Genomic DNA, 25433 nt, shown 5'->3' with positions numbered 1-25433 from the left:
GAGGAAGTATCTTTGACGGGCGTCGTCCCGGGGAAGGGATGATGATATACTCGGACTTTGTCGCCGAGCAAGTGAGGCCAACTGTACTTAGATAATCTCCAATCCGTTCGATCGCGGTCTGTAAAGTCTCTTCAATCTGGCCGTCACTGCCGCGCGTGATCCAAAGTGTGAGGTCGTCAGCATAAGTGCTGTGATGCAAGTGGGGGATGTCGGCCAGTAGCTTCGGCAAGCTACTGGCCGAAGCTACTCGCCGTTAAAAAGCGACTGCGACGTTAAAAAGCATCGGCGAAAGTACGGCGCCTTGCGGCGTGCCACGGTTTCCCGGAGATATGATGGAAGGATCTCCCGTGCCGGCTTTAAGTTGCACTGTGCGATCGGTGAGAAAGTTTCAGATGTACACATACATGCCATGTCCAACACCTAGAGCTTGAAGTTGTTGAAGAATCGCTTCATGGAGGACGTTGTCGAATGCATTGGCAACATCGAGGCCGACAATGACTTTCGTGTCTAGTGTACGTCTCATGACTACCTGATGATGGAGAAGAAGCATAATGTCCGGGGCCGCTAAATGAGAGCGGAAGCCTAACATTGTGTCTGGTAGAAGGTGGTTGTTTTCAAGGTATCGTGAGAGTCTGGTCTGGATAACGTGTTCCATCAGCTTCCCAACGCAAGACGCGAGAGAGATGGGACAGAGGTTGGCCAAGGTTGGTGGTTTGCCCGGCTTGGGTATGAGGACTAGACTGGCGCATTTCCACTCTTGAGGGATGGTACCGCTGGCCCAACATTCTTGAAAATTGTTTGGTTTGGTTTGGTTTGTGGGGTTTAACGTCCCAAAGCAACTCAGGCTCGGTAAGAGCATGAATGGATGCGTCGTCTAGATTCCTAAGCATTTTATTTGAAATGCGGTCAGGGCCGGCCGCCGAAGTCGTCTTGAGGTGACCTCCGTAAAAGTGATTGGGGAGGTTGGTTGTTGGTTGAAGAAGGTAATAGAAAAGTGATTGGTGATAGAAGGGGAGGTTGGTTGTTGGTTCTGGGCGGATGTAAGTATTTATAAGCTCTTGTTTGAGCTCGTCAGACGTGCCAAGATACTGGTGGAAGATTCGCTCGAGCTGTTCGCTCGAAAAGCTTGCCTCCTGCTGGGTCAACTAAATGTCGAAGGAGGTACCACGTCTTACGAGCGTTTGGAGTCTTGTTCATCTGGTCACATATGTTGTGCGAACTCTGTCGAGTGAGTTCTATTGCATAGTTCTCGATATTTGTATGTGCGCGCGCCAGTCTACGCCGGATATCGCGGTCCCATTTCCGAGTGGCAAGTAGAGCTTCGAGCGACTTCTTGCGCTCCCATAGAGGGGCGTAGCGGTCGCAGTGTGGGATACTGTCATCTAACTCGACGGTTTGAGTGGCGTCGGCCACTTGTTTGACAATTTCGGTTGTCCACGCCTTGATATCAGTAATAGCGGGAGGTTTGTCCTGCTGTTTCCTGTGCGTCCGGAAGGAGTCCCAGTCAATCACCTGAGCCGGCCGCGTACATTGCCTGGTGGGCTCGTGTATTACGACTTCGAGTACGAGGTGATCACTCCCAAAATTTTCGTGAGTGTGACCCCAAGTCGATTTAACTCCGGAGGTCGTAAAGGCAAGATTCGGCGTTGTATCACGGTGTAGGCTCGTACCGTGTCTAGTGGGGTAGGACACGTCCGTGATAAGCGTCAGCTGGTGCGTATGCCAGACATACCAAAGGCGTCGACCATAGTGGCAGAGCCATAGTGGTAGCCCCAAGCGCGGTGATGCGCATTAAAGTCACCGAGATTGAGGAGGGGTTGCCCCTGCGCCAGCTGCTGGGCTTTGAGGAAAAGCGGACCGAAAATATCCTTATGAGCTCGGGGAGGGCTGTAGACATTAATTATAAACAGACTAGTGCAATGTTTACGCGAGGGTCGAGGTATTATTTCTAAAAAGACGTATTCGGGGAAAGTTGGATCTAAATTGTGTTGGAGGACAGTGAGATTACATTTGACAAGAGTAGCTATTCGAGGTTTTACTCGTTCCGATAGGTATGTACTGTAACCGGCAAGTTTCGCGTTCTTGTCGCATTCCTGGAGAGCTATTAGTTCGGGGCGATCACTCACGGCGAGGAACTGCTTTAGGACCGGATGCTTACGCCCGAACCCACGACAGTTCCATTGCCAGATGGTGGTGTTACCCGAGCTGCTCGCCATGATTAGGCTGGGATAGTTGTGGGGTTTGAACTGGTGTCGGCGCAGGGCCCGCGGGTACCGAGGAGTTTACCCTGTGCTTCTATAGCTTTGCTCAGCATCTCAAATTATTGCGTGACTTGTGAGCCGATTGTGCGGAGTGAGCGTTCGATGTGTGCTTCTAAAGCCTTGATGCGAGTTTAACTGAGGTTGCAGCTTTCCTCAACTTTGGCAAAACGCGCCTGCCAACCCTCCGCGGGTGAGTCGGTGTCGGACGTTGCTTTGCGTTTGTGTGCGGATCGGTTGGGAGGAGCGATATCCATAGGTACTGATTCATATGATCCCTGCGGATGCGGGGGAGACGGAGTGAGTGTGGCCGTTGGCTTTTCGAGAGCCTCTACTCTGAGTATAAGTTGTTGGATGACTGCTGTCAGTTCCATAATCGCTTTGTGTGTGTCTAGAGTAGTGGGAGTCCCTTCCTGCGTACTCACGGGTTCTTGACGTTCTCGTAGATCGGGTAGAGATGGTGGTAGCCCAGGTGACTGCTGCAAAGGATTAGGAGAGTTCCCTGTCTGCTGGACGACTGTAGGTGGCCCGGGATTGGTCCGGGATGTCCCCTGAGAATCCATCCGTGGAGCGGGAGACTTGAGCGTTGGAAATGAGCTCAAGCGGTCTAGGAGCTGCCGCTGCTGGCTATCGGAGCGTTGCCGGTCCCATCGGCTGGTGCGCTGGAGTTCGATCCGCTTGGCGGTTTCTTGGGTCTTGAGTTTCTCTTCCTCAGCATTTCGAATTTTCTGCCACTTCCTGCGCTTGACTTCGTAAGCAATCCTGAAGATTTCCCTGCAGCGACTATCGCCCGTGAGATGTTCTTTGCCGCACTGGCGGCAGATTGGTTTGCACGTGTGGTCGTTGGTAGGATTGGATAGTCCGCAACCTCTGCAGTTGGTAGTTGTGCTTGCACAAACATCGGCTCGATGACCGAGCTCGCCATAGCGATAGCACACCTCGGACTTCTTGAATAAGTTGCATCTGTGGCGACAATTGCAAAAGTAGACCCAAGTAGGCACTTGACGCTGAGCGAATGTGATGAGTAGTGCGGTGGTGTTCCCGAGCCGCCGAAAGTCCACAATGGGTGGGTTACGGTTGTCTTGTAACTCTGCTTGGATTGTATTTCGATCCAGTCGGAGGTCAACTCCGCGAATCACACCACGGCTAGAACTATCATCTGGAGCGCGGTAGACGGATATCTCATACGCCTTGTTGCCAACGGCGATCTCTTTGAGTTGCATCACCCGTTCAGCTCTTTCGACGACTGGGGTGCAGTACGCGAAAGTATTCTGGATCAGGTTAGCTTGTATTAGGTCTTCGTGACGAATAGCGTCCCTGGATAAGCGAGCAGCAGTGCAAATCGCTTCCAGTAGTTGGTAGGTTGTAATCTTGGAGAGTAGCAGTCCACCCCGTGGGCGCACAATTAGCTTGAGAGCGTTGCTGGGTAAGGGAGGCTGGTTCGATGCTACATATTTTTTGGCTGGTAAGCGTCCCCGCTGCCGAGGCACGAGTTCAGCTTCCGTCTTCGCACGTAGCCCATTGTTGATTTGGGACGCTTGGTTCGGTCCCGCTTTGTCTCCAGGGAAATCTGGCACGGCAGGCCCAGATGTTGTTCGCGCTTCCCGGAGCTTGTTTACTTTAGTCAACCAATCACTGGCTGCTAATTTTTCTCGAGAAATTGGGATGCCTTCTACAGTTACCCTCATGGCGAACTACGGCGCGCGGGCACGGTCCACGGCGCAGCCCAGCTGGCGAACGCTGCTGCGGCGCAGGTGGCGAACGCCACTGCGACACAGAGCTCCGTATTCTTCGACGCGGCTCAGTAGGCCTAGCGAGGCATCTGGCTTGGTCACGGGGAAAGGTGGACCTAAAATGGTCAAACCTCGTTGTACATACTTCTGGTTGGTGTCCCTGGATTCCGCTCGTCTTCAGGAAGCCGGTGATATCAACGGAAGTATTGTAGGGTCTCACTGTCTAGGGTAAAAACACGAAATCAGCGGAGCTCATGCGGAGTTCGTCCGTTGTCTGCCGCCAGCCTAGACCCACAACATGTGGCTGGCTGCTCGTGCAGCTATCATTGTCGTCACTGACTTCGCGAAATTAATTTTAAGGCGTGGTACCAGTGATATGAAGGGTGGGTGTATCTGTACTCTACACTGAAGGAAGGGTTCAGCAGGGACGAGATTCGAAAAGAAAAACAGTGCACGTTTGCGCTTACGCTCGCTGATTTTCTCGCGGCTTATACGGAGCGCATCATACTGAAGGACAGTAAGGGGAGGGGTTCAGACTTTGCTTGGACTTCAGGGGGAAAGTCAAATCCGGGAACAGTAAAGCACTGTAATGCACATCGTGAATGTCATGATCTGAGCTTCTGAAGCACCAAAAAAGTATCTTTAAAGATTTTACCTAAGCAAGCAATACGTAGCTAAATGTGCCATAGGAGAGTAAAGTAATTAGGAGACAATTATGTACAGTCGCGGATAAAAGTGGTATACTCCACGCGAATCTCAACGATTGCATTTTTTCAGTATAAAAACATGTGCCACACAAAATTGTTTGGACTAGATGGAAAGTATATCAAGGAGGGTACGTTATGAACATTTCAGAAATAACTGCTTCTCTGTCGGAAAAATCTGGCGGGCAATTTTTTCGCAGCGCGTGGAATATACCACTTTCTTCCGCGGGGGTACAACTGCACGATACGTTTATAGCTATATTGTAAGCATTGCGCTTTTATAAGTTGGTTGGTTGGTTTGTGGGGTTTAACGTCCCAAAGCGACTAAGGCTATGAGAGACGCCGTAGTGGAGGACTCCGGAAATTTTGACCACCTGGGGTTCTTTAACGTGCACTGACATCGCACAGCACACGGACGCCACTCCGTTTCGCCTCCATGCTTTTATAAGTATTGATATGAATGGTCTAAACATCTAATCAGTAGCTGAATCATGCGTCTACACTTTTCCTACGCTCACAACATTGAGATAAACAAACCAAGGGGAGCGCTATTACAAATTCATAGCGAAATACTTGCGGATTCGTCTTGGCCCACGTTTCCAACCAGACATCACAGCCTGTCAGAAGCAGTTTCTCTACAAACTGAGCTTGCCAAGACAGCCAGCGATCAGATGGTAGGACCAGAACTAACTTATCAACAACTCGAAGTATGAAGTGTGTTTGTCTAATGTTTTAGAATTCCCCAAGTTTAGTAGATTTGTGATAAAAGACTAGTTGCATTCAACACCCTTCGATTTGCATTTCACTTTAATGAATTCATGTAGAATATTGTAGTTCTCTTCTTAGGTTTGACGACTCAATGGCGGAAACTGTGCGCCCTTAAACGTAAATATTTTTCCCTTAGGCAAAACGTCGAGATGTACGCGGTTAGTTTGAAATGACGCGTAATATGAGAGGTTTAATTTTGTTAAATGAGCTAAAAGATGCAAAATGTGATCTGGAATAAGCGTGCAAAACGCGCACAGTGAATAGCTCAGATCCTCGTCTTTCTGGTAAACCAAGAAACCGCCTTCAAAGTGTTTAAAGGTTGTTGTTGTTGTTGTTGTTGTTTTTTTCGAAGCCTGGGCAACATTTTTTTTAATTCTATCCATTTTTGTTTACGGTATATTTTAATCTGAACCTCGACATGGCTTTTATTTCAGTGCAAAATTCATATATCCTCCAAACGTCAGCCAAGAAAGGCATAATAAAGTTCATATTGCCCACCGTTCATATACTGGCTGTTGTACTCCTCAGCGAAATTGCATAAAAATGACGCACACTTTCCATGTAGGTAATTTTTAGTGATACTACGGTTGAAGCTGCTATTAACACTTTCAATTTACGCACACCAAATGACGGCCTAATCTCCACTCGTGTAATGAACGCTCACATTTTGACGCGCGTTGTTTCGCCACCAGGAAGTCGGCAGGTGTGAAAGATTAATGCTTGAAGTTTCTTGTACTTCACGGCGAGCCTGCGATAACGCGTTCCCTTGCTCATTTTCCGCTGGCGGGAAGGGGGTTTTCTTCACAGCAATACCCATATTTCAGCTCGGTTTTGGAGGCCTCTTTTCCGCTCTTCTAGTCTGCGTAGATTATGCATCAAACCCACGCCCACAGCTGTGGGCGCGCAAAAGGAATATATAAAAGTATACTCGGGACGCGTAAAGTTTTTAAGCAGCTATAAAAAATGATTTCAGTACCAACTACTCTTTTTCTATGTTCTGTTTCTTTTTTTTTTTTTTGCACGCTTCTTGCTGGTATTTGAAGCGTGCATATCTTTTTTTGGCAGTAAAGAAATAATTGGAATGAGAAAAATTTCATTCTCAATAGACGTATGAAAAGACGCTTCAGTACGGCCAATAATTGTGAGCCTCATATCCTAAGCAAAGCACTCATAGAGCAATGATTGGTGGGGAGAGAACAAGAGGGCTACACGAAACACTAAAGAGCCACCTTTCCTATCTTTCCTCACAAATCGCAGAATCGGCCCTTACTTTACGAAAGAAAAACGAAATATTATGGTGGCAAGGGTAACAAAATAAGAAAGGCGGAAGCAAGATTTTTTTTTAAATATTAAGCTATTGCGTACATCAAATCATGTCGCACCGATATCATGCCTTGTTACTCCCCGTTTTTTTTTCCTCTCTAAAGAGTTATTTTTTATTTCTTCCACACTGTGAGCCGGCCCAACTTGTAACGCGTTCCCAACAAGCTCACTTGTTCCTCGCCCACCGATCTTGTATGAGGGCTCGTTCCACTGCCTAAGTTAGGTGAAAAAAGAAACCTCGATGGAAGCTGCGTAGTGCTATTGCTATTGGCTGCTTTCCTCCGTTCGCCTCCCCCTCCCCCTCTTTTTTTTTTGTAATACCCAAGGAGCCGCAACATAGCAGTGCGTTTCCGTTTTTATTTCTGTTTTTCAAAACGCAAGTATTATTATTCTTCCTGTTATTGTCTTGCTCCTCTATTCCTGATACTAGCGAATTTTTTTTCTTTGATCCTGCGCCGCAGAGCTCTATGCGGCTTCTAACACGACGGCTGGCAGCTGGGGAGTTTCATATTCGGGAGAGATCCACCCGCCAGCCTCCTTCCGCTTCCTCACTCTTTCGTCTGCTCAAGGGCCTCTTTTCTTGGCCTCCCAACTTTACTTCAGCCGGGTAACAAGTGAGCCTCGCTCAAAGCTGGCCCGAAGATCAAACTTTTTAATATCGCGCATGATACGGCTGGTTGAACTCGTTCGTTCCCGCCCCCTGCAACCTTCCCTTCCCCCGCCCCGCGCCATCGCCCAGTGTCGGTAATAATTTCACATATGAGGCCGAGGCCGGTAACGTTGAAGGAAATTGTGCTTCTTTTTTTGAGTGTTGGTTTCGCTCCTTTTTCATATTGCTAGCGTGTGTGCATTCGCGTGCGTGTGGCATGTGTGCTTGTGGGTGTGTACGTGCTTCTGTGCGTGCGTGTGCCTGAGGGAAAGGACGTGTTTGCTAGTGTGGTTGTCTCGCCTTGGCAAGGTTCAAATAATCCCACACCACTCGACATTTGTTTATCAGCAAAGGTGATAGGCAGCTGCCATAAGTCTGCGGAAATGTGATGAGCAAAAAACGTTAGAGCGCTGTTTAGCTTTCTTAGTTTCCCTATCTTATCTCAGCAGCACCCTTCCACACTATGTACATTGAGCAGTCGTTGAAGGGAGGGGGCGCCGTATTTTAGACGCGTCCTGCTACCTCATTTAGGAAAGGCGCCGTTCAGAAAAACAAAACTGAGGAGCCACTTAGACGCGCTGGAGTGATGAACTTGCCTCATTCAGAAATAGCGTATGGTTGTGAAAAAGCGAAAACAACCAACGACCATCTGTAATATTCCATTTGTGTTCAAGTATATGCACCTAGGCGGGTTCCTTCCTAAATCAGTATGCTCACATTATTTGCACTTCAAACATCGCGTAAATGTCTACACAGATGGCTTAGTTAATCTAACCAGTTCTGCGGGGTCTGTGGTCATACCGGCCAAGTCAATACTGATAAAGGTTAAACCATCATACCTGACTTCTTCAACTGGTGCTGAACTAGCTGCCCTACGCGCGGCAGTTGAATTCATTTACTAAGAACATCCACAATACTGGACAGTGTTTACAGATTCTAAACAGCCCTTCAATGCCTGCAAGCAGCACTACGCCGCGGGTCACACTTATTATTTATTTATTTATTATCAATATCTCAAATGGGCCCCAGGAATGGGGTATTACATGAGGGATGGGCTGCTATTTCATTTGAAAATGGATTCGATGGCTACCTTGAATTAAGGTGAATTGGAGTGGTGCACGAAATCGACTGGCAGATTGTTCCAGTCCTGAGCAGTTTTGACGAAGAACGAACGAAGATGAGCTATAGTCTGCGCTGGAGGAGGGTAGACAGCTTTGGGATGGCTGGTGTGGTTTGAAAAGCGATGAGCTGGTAATATCACTGGAACATCAAGTGGCGTGTGATAAAATTTATGCAAGAGGCAAAGTCTATAGATGCAACGTCTCAAATCGAGATTAGTAAGGTGAGCATGAGATTTAAGAGCAGTTACGCTGGAGTGATAAGAGTCTTCTGAAAAAATAAATCTTGCTGCGCGATTTTGAACTGATTCGAGGATGGTACAATGGTTAGTTTGATGAGGATCCCAGATTGAGCATGCGTATTCTAGCTTAGATAGAACGAACGTGAGGTAGGTTAGTGCTTTAATCGAGGCAGGGGCGAGGCCCAAGTTTCAGCGGAGGTAACCAAGAGTGCAACTGGCTTCGTTAGCAATGTTCGTTACATGCGCAGATCAATTAGGTGTGTTAGAAAATGTGATGCCGAAGTATCAGTATGATTAGAAAGATGAAATTTGGAAGCCACAGATGACATACCTGGAGGGTTGATAGTTCTGTAGTCGATAAAAAGAGAGTAATGACGTTTTATTAGTGTTTAAAGACATTATCTATTTGCCGCACCAGGCTTCAACGTGTTTAAGGTCATATTGAAGAATGCTAGAATCACAACGGTTATGGATGGGACGGTAATGAAGCAATCGTCTGCAAATAGGCGGATGTTAGAAACAATGTTGCTAGGCAGATCACTAATGTAGATTAGGAAGAGCAAGGGTCCAAGTACAGTGCCTTGGAGAACGCCGGAGAGGACTGGGAAGCAGGTTGATGAGAGTTCGTTCGCGTACACGATTTGCTTCTGGATAGTAAGGAAATTGTGCGTCCATTCGAATACGAGAGGTTTATTGCGTAATCGTGAAAGTTTAAGTAAAAGTCGCTGATGGGGAACTTTGTCGAATGCTTTTTCGATATATAAAAAAAGAGCGTCTACAGGTACATTTAAATCCAAGTTAGCACTTATATCATTGATGAATAAAACTAGTTGAGTGTCACGCGACAGTCTTTTACGAAAACCATGTATATTAGGATGAAAAAAGGCAAAGTAGGAATTTTATCATGTGAGAGTAAAGCTCCATTAGGTTTGAAGAAACGCTTGTTAGTGAAATAGGACGATAACTAGAGCATGAAGATAAGTTTTTTCGAACTGGAACGACCTTGCCTAATTTACAGTCTTCTAGCCCCACTCCTGATGACAACGATTGCTGAAAAATATGCCATAAAATGACGCTTACAACATTTTTGATGTCTTTTAGTATTTTTGAGTTGATACCATTCACAACTGATGAAGATGTAAGTTTTAGAGCGTCTATAATTTTTGCGATACCGGAAGGATTGAAAATGATATCGGGCATGACTGCGTGATCGTAACTAGGGAACTCTGGTAAAGTGTTAGCGAGTTCTTGCGTAAATACAGAGGTGAATGTGTGGTTAAGTTCTTCAGCTATTTTATTGTCAAAGATTGGACTGTTCTGCTGATCGCATAGTTGTTACGGTTGCGAGTGTTAGGGGCAAATCGTACTGCAAAATTTTTTTGGGTTATTTTTTATCATTGTTGGCAAAACTGATGTATAAAAAGAGCGCTTCGTTTTGCTAGCAAGTGATTGGATCTCCTTTCCCGCTGCGTAATATTTTTGCCATGAACATTGGTTGTTAGTTCTTTTAGCTGAGCGGCATAGTCTTTTCTCTTTGTTGTTACGACGGTTCAGCGTGATGTTAAACCATGGTGAGGACTGTTTTACCTTCATAGTAGTAGTTGGCAGGTGCTTTAGTATCAAATCATGCATTTTGTTCTTAAAATGTAACCAGTTAATTTCTACGGAACGTTTTGAAAAATCGTGAAGAAACCAGATCCAAATTTTTCGAGTACTGCGTTATTTTTGGAATAATTCCATCTGTCGTATAGTGTTATTGTTTTCGTTATTTTTAGCGTATGCGGCAGATGACAATGAAAGGAACCGTGCAAAATGGAACGGTCACTAAGCCCTGGCAAATATGTCAGCGGAAAGAGCATATCGGGCTCGGAAGCTAAAACTAGATCGAGTGTGTTTGATGAATTGCTACCGCGACACATCGGCTCTGTGACTGCGTTAGTCCAAACGTTAGGCAAGTGTTTACAAAGTCACTTTCGCTGTTGTTTTGTGGTAGGGTTGAGGCAAGATTTGACCAAGTTATCGCAGGGAAATTGAACAACTGAACAAATTGAACAACAAATTGAAATTGAACATGAACAACTCGTTGGAGAGATCCGCCAGCTGTACCACGACGCAGTATTGAAAGGTCACAATATTATTTTTCAGTGGTCACAATATTATTTTTCACTGCATCATCACGGAAAACCACCAGGCGCACGAGGATGTCCGTTCTGCCCACACGGCGCTCCAGTTAAAATCCCCATATCGAGGGCTTATGCAGCATGTGTGCTTCGCTCTTTGGCCCTGGAAATCACAAACTCAGCGTGGAACACGAGGAAGGTTGGGAACCGCTGCCTCAGGGCACTGAATCCTGAACTGCGCCTCCGCCTTCCCCATCAGATTGCTCGTCGAGAATCAACGTTGCTGCGCCGTTTATGGCTCGATGTTGCGTTCACCAACAAGTATGGTTTCGAGATTGAAACGGCCGACAGCCCTGCCTGTGAAAATTGTTGCTGTGAAGAGACAATCGAGCATCTTTTATGCGAATGCCCTGCATTTGTGAGTGAAATATATAAGCTGCGTTGTGCGCTGGACCGCCTCGATTCTCACCCTTTAACGGCGGATAAGATCCTTGATTCGTGACCACGGCAGTCGGCCGCCTTTAACGCATACAGGGCACTGTTTAGTTTCAGCCACCGGCTTGTGTGACAAACTCTGACTGTGCTCCACGTCCCTTTCCTCTACCCCTCTCTAATCGTCTTATCCCTTTTCCCCAGTGTAGGGTAGCCAACCGGAGGCCTTTCTGGTTAACATCCCTGTCTTCCATCCTCATCCCTATTTATCTATCTATGCTCACAATAATTCAACGTATTTGATCGATTTCTATGAAAACCAGCTTGATCTGAATACTTCACGTTGTCGACGGGGACAAATGTACATAGAAAACAAGTCGGCGAACCTGTGGGCGGTAGCTAAATGGGCACAGTAAGCACCACCACTTTTAAGCTGCCGCGGCCGCTCATTCAAGCCGTGGGGCTGTGCGGCGAAGTGGTAGTTCAGGAAAAGCAGCGAGTCAAAGAGAAAGCTGCTTAAGGCACGTTCGAAAAGTCGTCCACTGAAGATTACCTGTTCCTAACAAGCGACTGAGTGCTTGGCCGCGAGTGTTAAGGGAAATGGAAATCAAAACTTAACGTTTTTAATTCGCGTACGTTGATACTCTCATACACGGTCGTGTATTCTTAGGGCGAACACGCTTGAAGGAGGTCTCTCTCTTCGGGACGCTGCTGCGCGTGGCAGAGCCGCATATCACAGCAAAGTAGCGAGGTAACGACTGAAAATGAAGGTGTTGCTTCGCATGGGCGGCACTCTGCTTCAAAACGCAGTCGGATCCGACGCAATGACACTGTGAAGAGAACGGCCATGTGCGCGTCTGTTCATCGTAAAAGTGGACGAACCTGTTATGTGCGCCTGCTATGTGATCCAAATGTTCCCCTAGTGCGAAAGCACTCGAGCAATCGAAACAAAAATCTTGCCTGTGCCTCGCTGGTTGCCAAGGCAGCAGTGATGCTTGCCTTTGTCGAGCCACCGAATCGTGAGTGAGACGACAGCCTGCACAGGCCGTTTTACACTTTGATAGAAACTGGGAGCGCGTGATCGTCGGGCTTTCAGAACCGTCGCCGCCGCCAGCCGGCGAAAATTCCTGGCACCAAGACCATGCGCGCCCAGAGCAGTTAACCGTGCTTATTGCGTGTGCCCCTTGGTCGCAAATTCTCCCAGGCTTCCGGCAGTGCGCTTCACAAAATCGCTGCGGTCACGCGTTTCCAGTTTCACTCTAAGTGTGAAACATTCTGCACAAAAGCCCTGCGGGCTCTTTCTCATATCGCCTCTGAACGCAGCAGTAATGGGGCTGCCGTCAACCACTTCTGCATGTCCAGCTCTAAGTTACTCTCTAATATTCTGGTGATAAACGTCCAGCGTGTGACCGTGGCCCGAAAAGCGGTAGAGGAGTGTCTTAAGTCTTGTGACGGCGACGTGTCACTTATCGGAAAGTCCGACGGTCTACTTCCATGGTAGTGCGACTTCATATCTTCCAACACGAAATCTTTAATCTTTTCGAACTCTTGCGTTGTCACACTCAATGACTCCTTTCTGTACAATGACTTCGAGGTTCCCAGCCTTTCAAGTACCCAAAAGGAGCGGAGCCATTCGTCACTCTCTGTTAAGTTCGTTCTGAGCACGAAAATAACCATTCCTGATGCCGATCTCAGTGTTCTCGTGTATGTTGTGACAACATGAACGGTCCATACCAGATTGGACTCCAAAGCGATAAGTGATGTCGTCGTGTCGCACCTACGGACCTGCTCCTCAAGACAGTCCACATCTGGTACAACCCAATAAGGAAGCTGATCGCATTGCAGTTGCCAACGTCGTGACATAGCGTCTGCAATATGCCGGCCACACTGCTTAAGTGAAGCCAAAAATTAAGAATCTATGGGCGTCTCCTCGACATTCTTGCAAATGTGAGTCATCATAATAGCACGCCAAGTGATCTCAACATCTACCTGGCTCTTCAAGTGCAACACTACGATGTGTCGTCTCTTGGCCTGCCAGGTCAGAGGCGTTTTCAAGGGTATTAAGGGCAATCGTTATGGATCCCACGGACTTCGCTTACAGCTGCCTTGCCAATGATTCTGTGATGAACGTGCGCTAACTGCCTCGAACATTGCAGCAGGTTGCGGCACCCACTGAAAAGGCACGGAATGTTTCCAGGAGAATAAGCGAGAACGATCCAATGGGAGGTCCACCCTTAAAAAGTCTTGAGAGGTCCACCCTTAAAAAGTCTTGAAAGCAAAGGATTTCATCTCAACCACAAAATGGAGCCTTGACGCTATCAATTAAGAACAGAGGACATTTAAAATGGTAGGAAATTATTATCAAAGCAAGAAACTGTCTCATAGCATGTCACAGCCTTTTAGTCTTTAATGGCGTCATGACGGCTTCATTTCGCGGCTGAGACGAAAATCCTTTGGCTTCGGGACATGTCACCAAGACTTTACATATGGTGGCATCGGTGTTTATTCTATCTCTTCTTGGTAGGTTTCCGCATCTTATCCGCATAACACATGCCTGTGACATGCCAACGAAGCACGGTATGACGAAGTCAAATGATCTTTTTATTGGCAAAAACACAGGCCTTGGCAATTTTTAGCATTTACCATCAAGACTTGATGGCATGGTGTTGCGTCAGGGCCTCTGACTGCATTGCCTGGTCCTCGCGGGCTTCGTAGTCGGTCTTCTCCAAGCTATCGACTTCAATCGCCAGACTAGCCAGCAAGAGATCTAGATCCGATTCCGTCGCTTCAGTATCGTGTACCTCAGCTGCCCCACCAGTTGCTAGTGAACGGAGGTACTGAATGACGAGAGCACGCGGAAGCGTTCTAAGGAAGATGTCGCAAAGCATTGCAGAAAACGATGTCCTGCTCACGCCCAAGAAATACAACCATCTGATGCTATTCATTACTTGCTCGTTTAGCTTTCGGGGAACCGCGGTGTCGGTTGGTGAACGTATGGGTGGTAACGTTCGAAGTCTGGGGAAATACTCTTACTCCAAGCGCGCAATATCGCCGAACCGTTTCTTCAGCATAGAAATGGCGTTCAAGTAGCCCGTCTCGGTGGTTGGAAGGACCCTCGTAGGCTGAGGTCGCATCACCTCTCAAGAAAAGTCGCAAATAGTGAAATTTCTCTGTCGCAGTGAGACCATCGTTGCGGTAAATAATGCCGTCAAACTGCTCCCAAAACTCAGTCCAGCGGCTCAGGTCCCCAGAGAAAGGTCTTTCGGAAGAGTTAGCGACGACTCGGGCAGCAGCGTTGGAAGGTGAGGTCACTGTGGACGTCACCTATTGCGACGACTCAGATGGTCGGTCAGCGTGTGCGTCACGCTGGCTTCGTACTCGATGACCATCGCGTATTCGGTTTCGAAGCATTCGTCATCGCCGATGTGCTCTTCGAGCTCGTCGTTGATCTTCTTCAACATGTCATTATTGACCTTGTGTCGCTCGGTGAAGCACGTCAGTTGGCTAAGCGTTGCCGAATCGTTGTCAGAGTCTTCCCGAACCGTATATTCATCCGCATTCAGCTTAGATCGTGCAGCAAAAGACGTGAAAGAAGCTCTGTATATCTTAAACGTGCACTCAATTTCGGAATATGCAACGGTACTGTGGGATCCATCTACTAAAATTCTTATCAAGAAACTTGAAACGATACAGAATCGTGCAGCACGTTTCATTTTAAACACTTGTTATCGTCACAGCAGTGGCAGTGCGTTAAAAAAGTACTTAGGATGGGATTCCCTATAGCTCCGTTGTACCTTCTTCAGATTAGTCTTCTTAAATGACATTATGAACAAAAAAAACTGGCATTTACCGTGAAGCTTACCTTGCACCTCCCACATATATTTCCCGTAGCAGAGACGATAGCCGTAAAACACGCGAAATTGCCTGTCGGACATCTGTATTTAAATCAGCTTTTTACCCACGCACAATAAGTGAATGGAACAGCCTTCCAAATGCAATAGTTTTATTAGATGACAACAGCTTTCCAGCTGCTCTTAAAACGCACTTACGGGCACTAACTGATGCATCACTGTACCAGGCACCATTAGCTTTTTATTGCTCCCCTTATCAAGAGAGAGCTTCGCCATGCTACATTTTCGCTTTATATATATATATTTAACCCTCTCATGGCTAGCACAGCATTTTCCAAGTGTTTGTTACCTAAAGCTGCATTGTTGCTGGGTCTTTGTATGAATTTACATCTGGTTACAGCGCGTTTGCCTTTCACTTTGCGTACCCCCGTACACTAATGCCCAGTGGGAACATTTGTACGTACTAAAATAAATAAAAATAAATAAATCGGATGAAAGAAGAGCACTTGCCTCATTGATAAGTCAGGTGTTCTGAACCCGTCGAGCCGTACGCTTAGATCTCGGCCGTTTCATGGGGAAGCAGCACTCTAAACTTCTTGTAAGGTCCAGGTAAGAGACTCCCGTATTTCGTCACGAAAAGTTTTAATATGATCGCCACGGACACGCACCCAAATACTGAGGTCCGGGGTGATGCCTAGAACACGTGCATTTATTATGCGTGCTTTAGCTGAAGATGACCACCCGCAACATCGTCGCTCATGAGCTGTTAATGTTTTCGTTGTTGTAGTTTGCCAAACAACATATGACACATACCCACACACGGGATCGGCCAAGAATTTGGCAGCATAGAAAGTATTTGATGTATACTCACACGTCTAAAAAGAATATTCATGTTTAAGGAACAGCGCAAGAGGACAGAGACGAGAGCAAGAAGGTACCCACAACGACGGCGCTGAACCACTCACTTCTCAAGATCTTGCAAATCCTCTTCGTGTGGCTTAAAGATGGTTGCAGCCTACCGCACAGGGCCTGCAGGTCCTGAGATCATGTGTTATGACGGCAGTGCCAAAACGCTGTCCGTTCTCGGCTGATACATACATAGATGAGTGACGAAAGTACAGCTGAGTTGAGCAGGTCCATGTTTTGACACGTAAAAGAGGCCTACGTACAAGAAATGAACTACAGAATAACGGAAGTCTGGGCTAGTTGCTGATCATTCATTTTTAAGCAACAGCGCAAGAGAACAGAGACGAGAGGAAGAAGGTGCACAAGGACGGCGCTGAAATCTTCTCAATATTTTGCAAATCCTCTTCGCCGAGCCCGGACAGCGTCTTGGCCGTCGTAATACATGCCCTCAGTACCTGCAGGCACTGTGTGGTTGGCTGCAACAATATTTGGGCCACACGAAGATAACTTGCAAGATCTTGAGAGGTGAATGGTTAAGCGCCGCCATTGTGTACCTTCGTGCTCTCGTCTCTGTCCTTTTGCGCTGTTGCTTAAACATGAATGATAACCAACTAGCCAATCCTCCGTTCTTCTAAAAATAATATGACTGAAGGGGTAGAGGAAAAAGAAACGAAACGGTGAAATAAATGAAACAAAAACCAAAACTTATAATCCACGCAGGAGATTGAACCTTGGGTTTGTAGAATATTTCAGTAAAAATTTGCATGGGGGTAAAAACAGATCTGTTACTGTGGCCAAGGATGGTGCCGCCAAATGATAATCCCGCTTTCTTGACAGCTGTCTTCTTCCTCCAAGGTGCTAAGGATTTAACACCGCTTGCTCGGACAGCATTACTAGTGGACATCCATGTGGGGCCCGATTTCACTTCTTTCATATCAAAACTGTGGTACAAATGCTTTTGTGCAGCTTTCAGGGTGGTGTCGTACCATATCGCTTCTAATTTAACATCCATCTAATAGTCAAGGTGGAGATTATTTTCCTACAGAGATTTGGAACCACGATACATGTACCTCTACCTGAATGCCATGCAGTAAAGACTAACACTTTGTCAGCCTCTCATTTCTAAACCGCCAAGCAAAAGCATGCCAAAGCATGCGAAGCAGTGCGTGCTCACGGCTTCTAATCAATTCATGATTAGAATACCGTTCTAATCAATTAATGATTAGAACGGAATTAAATACCTGCTATTTTCTCCGTTTTGCTAATTATATTCGTGGTGCTGTGCTTTCTTTGCTAATGCTGAATTGTCACGTGTAATGCAGACCAGGGAAAATTTCCTGGTTCAGCTTGCGATAGGTGGCGCTGCGGTCGCCGACGGGAGGGGACGTGCTTCTCATCGGCCCCTGCTATTATGCCAATTAACGCAGTGTTAATTTACAGTTACCGCGATATATTTGGTACCAAAGTGTGCGCGAAGGTGCGGGGCATCGACCGGTACCAGTTTTGACCAAGCGGTACGTGATTCTCCCGATTTACGAGGACTTTTCTCTGGTGCGGTGCGGACTTTTCTCTAAGCCTAACGTCGGCCTACCACGAGTACGGCCACCGGTGGCGACGGGCCCGGCCGCTAGGCCTAAACCGGCGACGAGTACGACCAAGATGGCGTCCGAAATAGAAGTGGCCACGTCGATGGAAGACAACATGACGTCAGCACCGAGCATCGGCAGTCTCGGCGGGCGTACGTGCATTGAAGTTCAAGGAGAGGACATTACACCGGAAGAAGTCGAAGGCTGGTCGGCCTCCGGCAAGCGCGTCAAGCAGATCATGGCCGGCAAGGAAAACGGTGAGTCCGCCGCCATTACTCGCCAGTCTAGACCCAAGACTAGGGCCAGCTTTGCTAAGAGAGTTGCAGCCTCGGTAACGAAAGCGGCGACGATGCCCATGGACATGCCGAAGGAAGACACTAAGATAGTCATGAGACCACGAGGAGGTCTCAACGTAGCGAGAACTGAGGTTTCAATAATTATGTCGGCCGTCATGACGGCTGCTCGAATAACGAAGGAAGAAGCCAAAGCAGACACCATCTGCACGAACGCGCAGCAAAACATCATCGTGGTCAGCACCCCGGACGAGAGGCGTGCCACGCTGTACTCTAAGGTCAAAACCCTTAACGTAGGAGACAGGACATACGAAGTCAGCGCCTACCGAACGGCGCCGGACGGCACGGTCAAGGGAGTCATCCGAGGCATAGCCGTAGACGACACCCCGGAGGAGATAGCCGAAAACATCGTGAACCCGTGCAACCCCCTAGCGGTGGAGGCGCACAGAATCGGCAATACAACCACGGTGATAGTACTCTTCGCAGGAGAGAAAGTACCGAACTACGTCAAGTATGGCTCGATATTAGTCAGGTGCGGGCTTTACCGCAAGCACTTTGACGTGTGCAGGCAATGCGGCAAGATCGGCCATAGAAGAGACGTATGCCCGAATCCCAACACCAGAGTATGCTTCGGCTGCGGAATCGCGAACCCCAGCGAGGATCACAAACGCGAATGCAAGCCCAAGTGCAGGCTCTGCGGGGGACAGCATCCAACGGGCGAGAGGGAATGCAAGAACAAGTACAAGATGCCGTATGTGCTCAAAAAACGGCAATGGGAACGCAAGATGGAAGCCAAGCAGCAACAACTGGATCCGAAAAGCTTTCCGCCGCTGCGAGAGCCGTCTGCCGAGAGACCCCGCGGAGATTCGAGGCAGCACGACAGCAGCTGCAAGAGGGACAACAGCAAGGGAGGCAGGAGCGCCAGCCGCCACAGACCGTCGCAATCGAGGGAAAGAGTCGCCTGGGCCAAAACAGTCAAGGCAAACATGGCAGAGAAGAGACAACCACCGGCGCAAAACGCCACGAAGTTCCAAGAAGAGAACGGGGTGGTAATAAAAGCCCTAAGAGACGAGAACGAGAAGCTAAAGCAGAGAATCGCCGAACAGGACGCAACCATCAAGGAAATCAACGCGAAGCTAACGACATTAATTGCGATGCAGCAAAAGCAGCAGCTGCTGCACTTGCAGCAACTAACAAGGAAACCAGACGTCATAATGATTCAAGAAACACAGAGCGAAGAGACGCCGAGACTGCCGGGCTACCGGTCGCACGACAGCCCGCCGAGCAAAAGGGACACGTCCAAGGGCAAGGGCAGAGGGGTCTGCACCTTCGTTAGGAAAGGGATCACCTTCGTGGAACACGAAATGATCGGCAGAAGCGCCATCGAACACTGCACGGTGGAAGTAATCACGGGCAAGAAGAGGAAGGAGAGCACTTTCCTGGTGAACGTCTACAGCAATCCGTCCCACGGACAACAGAAATTCAAGGCACTGCTCCACAAGGCAACTTCAGTCGCGGGGAGCAATACGCTCGTAGTGTGCGGAGACTTTAACGCTCCGAGCCAAGACTGGCAAGACAGTGCTGGCAAGAAGGAAGGCTACCCAAGCAATGGAAAGCAGCCAAGACGATCCTCATCCCCAAGCCTGGCAGGCCGCCCAACATAGAGAACCTCAGGCCGATCTCGCTCACTTCATGCGTGGGAAAGGTCCTCGAGCACGTTCTCATGAACAGGTTGCAGCGTTACCTGGAAGAATCGGAGTTTTACCCAAATTCCATCATCGGGTTTCGGAACAAACTCGGGACGCAAGACGCCATGATCTTACTGAAGAACGAGATCATCGACGATACGACGGGCACCAAGGACAACAGAGCCGTACTCGGGCTGGACTTGCAGAGCGCCTTTGATAAAGTGAGGCACTCGGCTATCCTGGCCCAAGTATCCAGGCTAAATATGGGCAGGAGGACATACCAGTACATCAAAGACTTCCTGACAGAACAGACCACCAAAATCTGTGCGGGAGACCTGCAGCTCGAAGAGAAGAAGCTGGGCAGCGTCGGAACTCCGCAGGGGTCGGTAATCTCAACGCTACTCTTCAACCTCGTGATGATCGGGGTGGCCACCCGGCTAAAAAGAGTAGCGGGAGTCCGGCACACCATCTACGCCGACGACGTTACGCTATGGGTACCGGGAGGAAGCGACGGACACATCGAGACAACGCTGCAAGAAGCGGTCAACGCCATCGAGGAGCAGCTGGACGGGTCTGGACTGGTTTGCTCTCCGGCCAAGTCAGAACTGCTGGTGATTCCCCCGAAAGAATCGGGCAGGAAAAGAAAGAATATGGAAGTCAAGTACGAGCGTCCCAAGATCACGGTCAAAACGGCGGGAGGACAAGTAATACCGGAGGTCGAGAAGATTCGAGTACTCGGGCTGCTCATCCAGCGAAACCGAGCCAACGGTGAAACGGTCAACAAGCTCGCGGGCAAAGCGGCTGCGGCAATGAGGCTCATCAAGAGGGTGTCCAACAGAAAAGCGGGGATGAAGGAGGAGAGCCTGACTAGGCTCGTTCAATCCTTCGCAGTTAGCCACATAACGTACGTGGCCGCCTTCCACAACTGGAGGCCGAGTGAACGTAACAAGATAGACGCCACCATACGCAAGGCGTATAAGGCGGCACTCGGTCTCCTCGGGGGCACGAGCACCGAAAAATTCATGGCGCTGGGAGTCCACAACATGCTGGACGAAATAGCCGAAGCACAGAGAACGGCGCAACTCGAGCGTCTCTCTGAAACGAGAACCGGAAGACAGATACTGCGAGACCTTGGCCTCGAACCGAGAGAAGGCAAGCAGCAGAAAGACGTACCTATACCAGATAGCATCAACAGAAAGCTCAGGGTCTACCCGATCCCGAAGAACGTGAACCCCGAGCACAACAGGGAGCGGAGGTTGGCGAGGGCCAGGGCTCTCGTAGACCTCCACGCCAGAGAAGAAGGCGCCGCCTACGTGGACGCGGCGGAGTATCGAGGGAACACCGACGCATACGCGGCGGTGGTTGCCGAGGCATCGACGGGTGCAACAAAGACCGCGGTGAGCGTCCGGACTCGAGAAGCGCACCGGGCGGAGGAGGTGGCCATCGCCTTGGCCGTTTCCGACCCCGGATGCACTACAGTGTTGTGTGACTCTAGAACGGCAGTGAAGAACCACGCCAAGGGTAGGGTATGTAGTGAGGCCGCGCGCATACTGCGCAAGGCCGAAGACATCGGACACAAAAGTCCTGTGGTGATCAAGTGGTTTCCGGCCCACATGGGCAGTGACGTGTCGGAACGCGGAAACGTGAACCACAACGAGACGGCCAACTCGGCCGCGCGAGGACTAACCAACCGCGCGGCTGCAAGCACGGCCGACTCGGAGTCTTGGTCGCGGCGCAGTGCCAAGGACAAGATGACCACCTTCAACGAAATAGTGAAATGGTACAGACTGAACAGACAGACTATGCCGCCACCTCACCCGGGGCTTACCCGGAAGGAGGCGATGTTATACAGACAGTTACAGACGGGGTCCCTGCTCACCCCGGTGCTAGCTAAGCACATGTGTCCGAGTGTGCACGCGAGCGACATGTGTAGACTGTGCGCGAAGGAGAGAGCCACCGCGGCTCACATCCTTTGGGACTGTAGCGTAAATCCGCGCGAAGCCAGCGAGAAGACGACGATCCCGCCGCAGCTAGAGGCTGCAACGAGGAGCTATGATCAAGAGACACAACTCAAGGCCGTCCAGCAGGTCTCGGCAGCTCTAGAGAGGCAGCGACCGAGCGAAACCGAGGAGAGGGGGGGCAGCACCCCCAAGAAGGGGGCGGCGGCCCTCTCGAACCCGCAGAAGTAGCGAGGGACGTAACAAGACCTCAAGGAGCACAACGCACGAGACTGACGTAGTGGCCGCGTCGCGGTAAAAGCTTGTCCTCCCTGCTTGGAGGGAGCCTAACCGATTCTGCAGGCATTTTAAATAAAAGTTGTTCTCTCTCTCTCTCTCTCTCTGGTTCAGCTTGCAATTCTGCTCTTCGCGTGCTGTTGGTAGGCGACTGGTGGGATCTCACGTGGCCATTTCGCCTTGCGCGGGGCAGGAAGTTACAGCGGACAACATTTAAAGTCATTTTATTATCTTAAAGTTTCATCGTGGGGGCACTACATAAATAGTTGAATCAGGAAACAAGAAAAATGCAACAGCGGCATATCCGCTTCGTGCAGTGGTAAAACTAATAACACTTTCGACTAAAGCTGATTGGCAGGTGACGACGACGATATGGATGAGGAGCCATTTTATTATTAGTGGCACGTGTAATGGAGAAGGCTGCAAAAGCCACCGTTTGGTCGCTCATGCCGACACCTGCTCTAAAGCCCCTCTATCTTTCCAAAGTAGAGAAAAGTTTGCTCCAGCCGCCGGGATTCCTGTTGGAACTTTCAGCCAGGTCGTTTATAGCGCACTTCTGTCGTGCGGCTCTCTATGACGCTTTATACCCGGCAGAGGTAACCTGTCTGTGAGGCTCCTTAGGAATCCGGACAAAGTACGCGTGTAGCTGACTACATGCCGCAAAAATAGAAGAGCGTTAACCTAAAGCTAAAGGCTCGCGTGTTGAGATTCGATAGATGGAGCTGACATAAGGTGCCGCACAAAATTCGGCGCAGGGGAAGGATGGCTTTATGGCGAGGAAGAATGACTTCGTATGAAAATCATGATTGGATTTCTGTTGCAACGTGAATTTGGACTGCATAGAGATCGGTAACATTCTTAAATGGACAGTGAAAATTAAACTACTAAAGGTAAAAAGCGTGCATGAACGATAACTATTCTATCACTCGTATGCATAGGAACAAATTTTTCAAGCAGCTTCACGAACACCGAAGATATCGGGGATAAAAAGTAATGTCACAACTCCCTATTACTACTTCCTCCTCTCTGCAGAGCAGGCACCGATGCGCAAGGGAAAGCAAAGCAGAGCGCTTGACCATGCCTAAAATGACGCGGCACCCACACGGTTCACTTTACGTCAGCGGGGAGGGGGGGGGGGGTCTGAAAAACGCCAGCTGAGGTATGTGTTCCCTGATCGGTTGTCAGAAGTAAATTTCACAGGCTGTTTGTTATCTGTATGCTCTATGTGCATATTTTAAATGTGACCCAAACACAAAGGCCAACTCTACGGGTCTCTCGCATTTGAATATGACCACACTTACCCTTTTAATGTCCCTTTAACATGCCTCGAGATTCATGTGAAGGATGAGTGTAGCCTGTTATCAGTGAGCGAGGGATTTGGGAGGCATTGGTTTTCATTTTTTACCCGCTGTGATCTCCTTTCAAAGTCACATACCTCCCGTTCTGACTGCGCCAGCATAAGACGTAAAAATGAAGTGCTGTATGTGAAAATATACCTCGTACTATCTCCCGCTGACTTTAGCAGACAGACGGTATTTAGGAAAAGGTAGTCTTTAAATAAAAGCCACGATACGCGCTTCCGGCCTCCTCTAATTCCATTGCCACTGTCGGTACGGGTTCAGTCCGGTGCCTTGACTGCAAAAGAAAGAAAAAAAGACAATTATTAGCTTTGCGCATTCATACAAACATGCGCAGCCTTCGCTTGCAAAGACGACAGCGACACTGGAACCATAAAACAAAATGAGTAGTAGTTTTTTTTAACAATGAAAAACTGCTGATTCACTTAACTATGACTAGAAAAGAAACCTTGTTAATGATAAGAGGAGTGCTATACGATTTGCCCTAGAGGGCGTCTTCCATCACTGATGCGTGAGAGCACGCAGCAGGTGAATGACGGACCGGAGCACTTCGCCCCTTCGAGCAGCAACTTCCAGGCAACACTCACGGACAGCAGGTGTTGAAAAGGCCGCAGCAGAAGGCCGACATGACGTAGCGGTTGCTGAGAGGCTGGCCCGTCGGTGGGCACACGGAGCACCACTGGCGGGCGCTGTTCAGGAACAACGCGGCCGAGCCACCCTCTGGCGCCAGCGTCAGCGAGACGAGCAGGAACAGTAGCACTAAGAACGCTCTGCACGGGGCTCGCGTGCAGTCCAGTTTCTGCTCCGGAAAACCCATGGCTACCACGCTCGGTCTCAATTGAAGTGGGCACCGTTCCCCGCTGGAACACGAGAGATGGCCACGTTGAACTGCAAAGAGGGGTTCAATTACGACAGAAATCAACAGTGAAGCCCGTATCTGACATGCGTTAGTTTTGTAGAAGCTCCCACCGCCTTCTTTTTAAGTCATGAGTTCTGAGTTATTTTGATTTTTTTTTTTTTGCAGCCTTTATGGTGAGAGTTTTATAATTGTGTTTAGTGCCTTGGAAAGGGTCGGCTGAACACTTGGATTCCGGCCTTCACTCAGCGATTACTTAGGGAGCCCAAATGTGCGCCGCCGCTCGGCTTGGCGGTGCAACATGTAGGCTCCCTAAGGTAATGCAACACCAGCGCCGGCAGCTGGTGCGTGCAGCCAGTCAGTCTGTCTTTATGTTGCTTAATGACAAAAATTCAGAATATGGACTCTGATTAACGTAGGGGTTTGCCAGAACCCATTTCTCCGCTGTTTTTGCGAAAATAAACTGCACAAGGCTTCAGAGCCTTATCGTAATCTATATTTAGAAGTATATGGGTATAGAAGGGTAACGTCAGTGCACGAATTCCCGGTTGTTCGTCTGCTCTCGCTGAATTTAAGCCAAGCTAAACAATAAACTTAGTAAATCCGGTTTTTTGTCCGTCCGTCCACTCGAGGAGAAAAACTCGAGAAAATAACTACCACTAACTGCTTTGTTGTCACTGTCGCTTGCAGACTGAGGGTATATTAAAAACAAATGTACGCGATAAAAGACTGAAAGAGTAGGGGCGACAAAGGAACCGTAAACGCTGTAATGACAGCTACCTTCTCCATTTGATGTGGTATGCAGGTTGTAGGAGCTTAATTGACGCGTCGCACCGGCCACGTCCACGAAATCTATTCCTGCCGCGACACCTGCCTCAAATACCCATTCTCTTTCAACTATTGCGCAGGTCGTAAAAGCTTACGCACAGGGGATTTCAAAAGGGGCAAAGTGCATACATGATAATTGATTGAAATGCACCTTTGAATTTGTTCCTTGTGCATTCATTAGATAACAGCCCGCCTTCGTACTTGCACTAAGGTATTCTATAGGCGTAGCACGGAATAGACTATTGATTTCCCAAAATAGTTACTTACCCAATGGCAAGTATAGTTCCATCTGCCTAACTGAAAATAAGACTAGTGATCGGAACAGTATCATTATTGGTTGGAGTGAGATGTCCCGAAAGTTAAAACACATTGAAGTAGGATGGACAGTTGGGCGAGTTGGTACAATTGCATAGTGGGTGGAACAGCGCGAAAAGACGAAACACACAAGAAGAGACGCACAACAGACGAGCGCTCGTCTGTTGTGCG

General features: G+C 48.6%; 1 long non-coding RNA gene and 1 pseudogene across 1 annotated transcript; both read right to left on the bottom strand.

The window, feature by feature from the left end:
* The window catches only part of LOC146194003 (uncharacterized), a 79319-nt pseudogene extending 64511 nt beyond the window's left edge, over positions 1 to 14808 (bottom strand).
* An 8360-nt stretch (positions 14809 to 23168) lies between these two features.
* LOC146194002 (uncharacterized) lies at positions 23169 to 24080 on the bottom strand. The gene is made up of 2 exons (XR_014706522.1): positions 23851 to 24080; positions 23169 to 23540 (listed from the first exon to the last, which is right to left on the bottom strand). It is a non-coding gene; the product is annotated as an uncharacterized LOC146194002 (long non-coding RNA).
* Positions 24081 to 25433: the final 1353 nt, after the last annotated feature.

Source organism: Amblyomma maculatum, chromosome 4 (assembly GCF_055883805.1).
Source record: "Amblyomma maculatum isolate TAMU_Amacu chromosome 4, ASM5588380v1, whole genome shotgun sequence".
NCBI lineage: Eukaryota > Metazoa > Arthropoda > Arachnida > Ixodida > Ixodidae > Amblyomma > Amblyomma maculatum.
The sequence above is the reverse complement of the archived record's forward strand: the minus strand, read 5'-3'. Positions and strand labels throughout refer to the sequence as shown.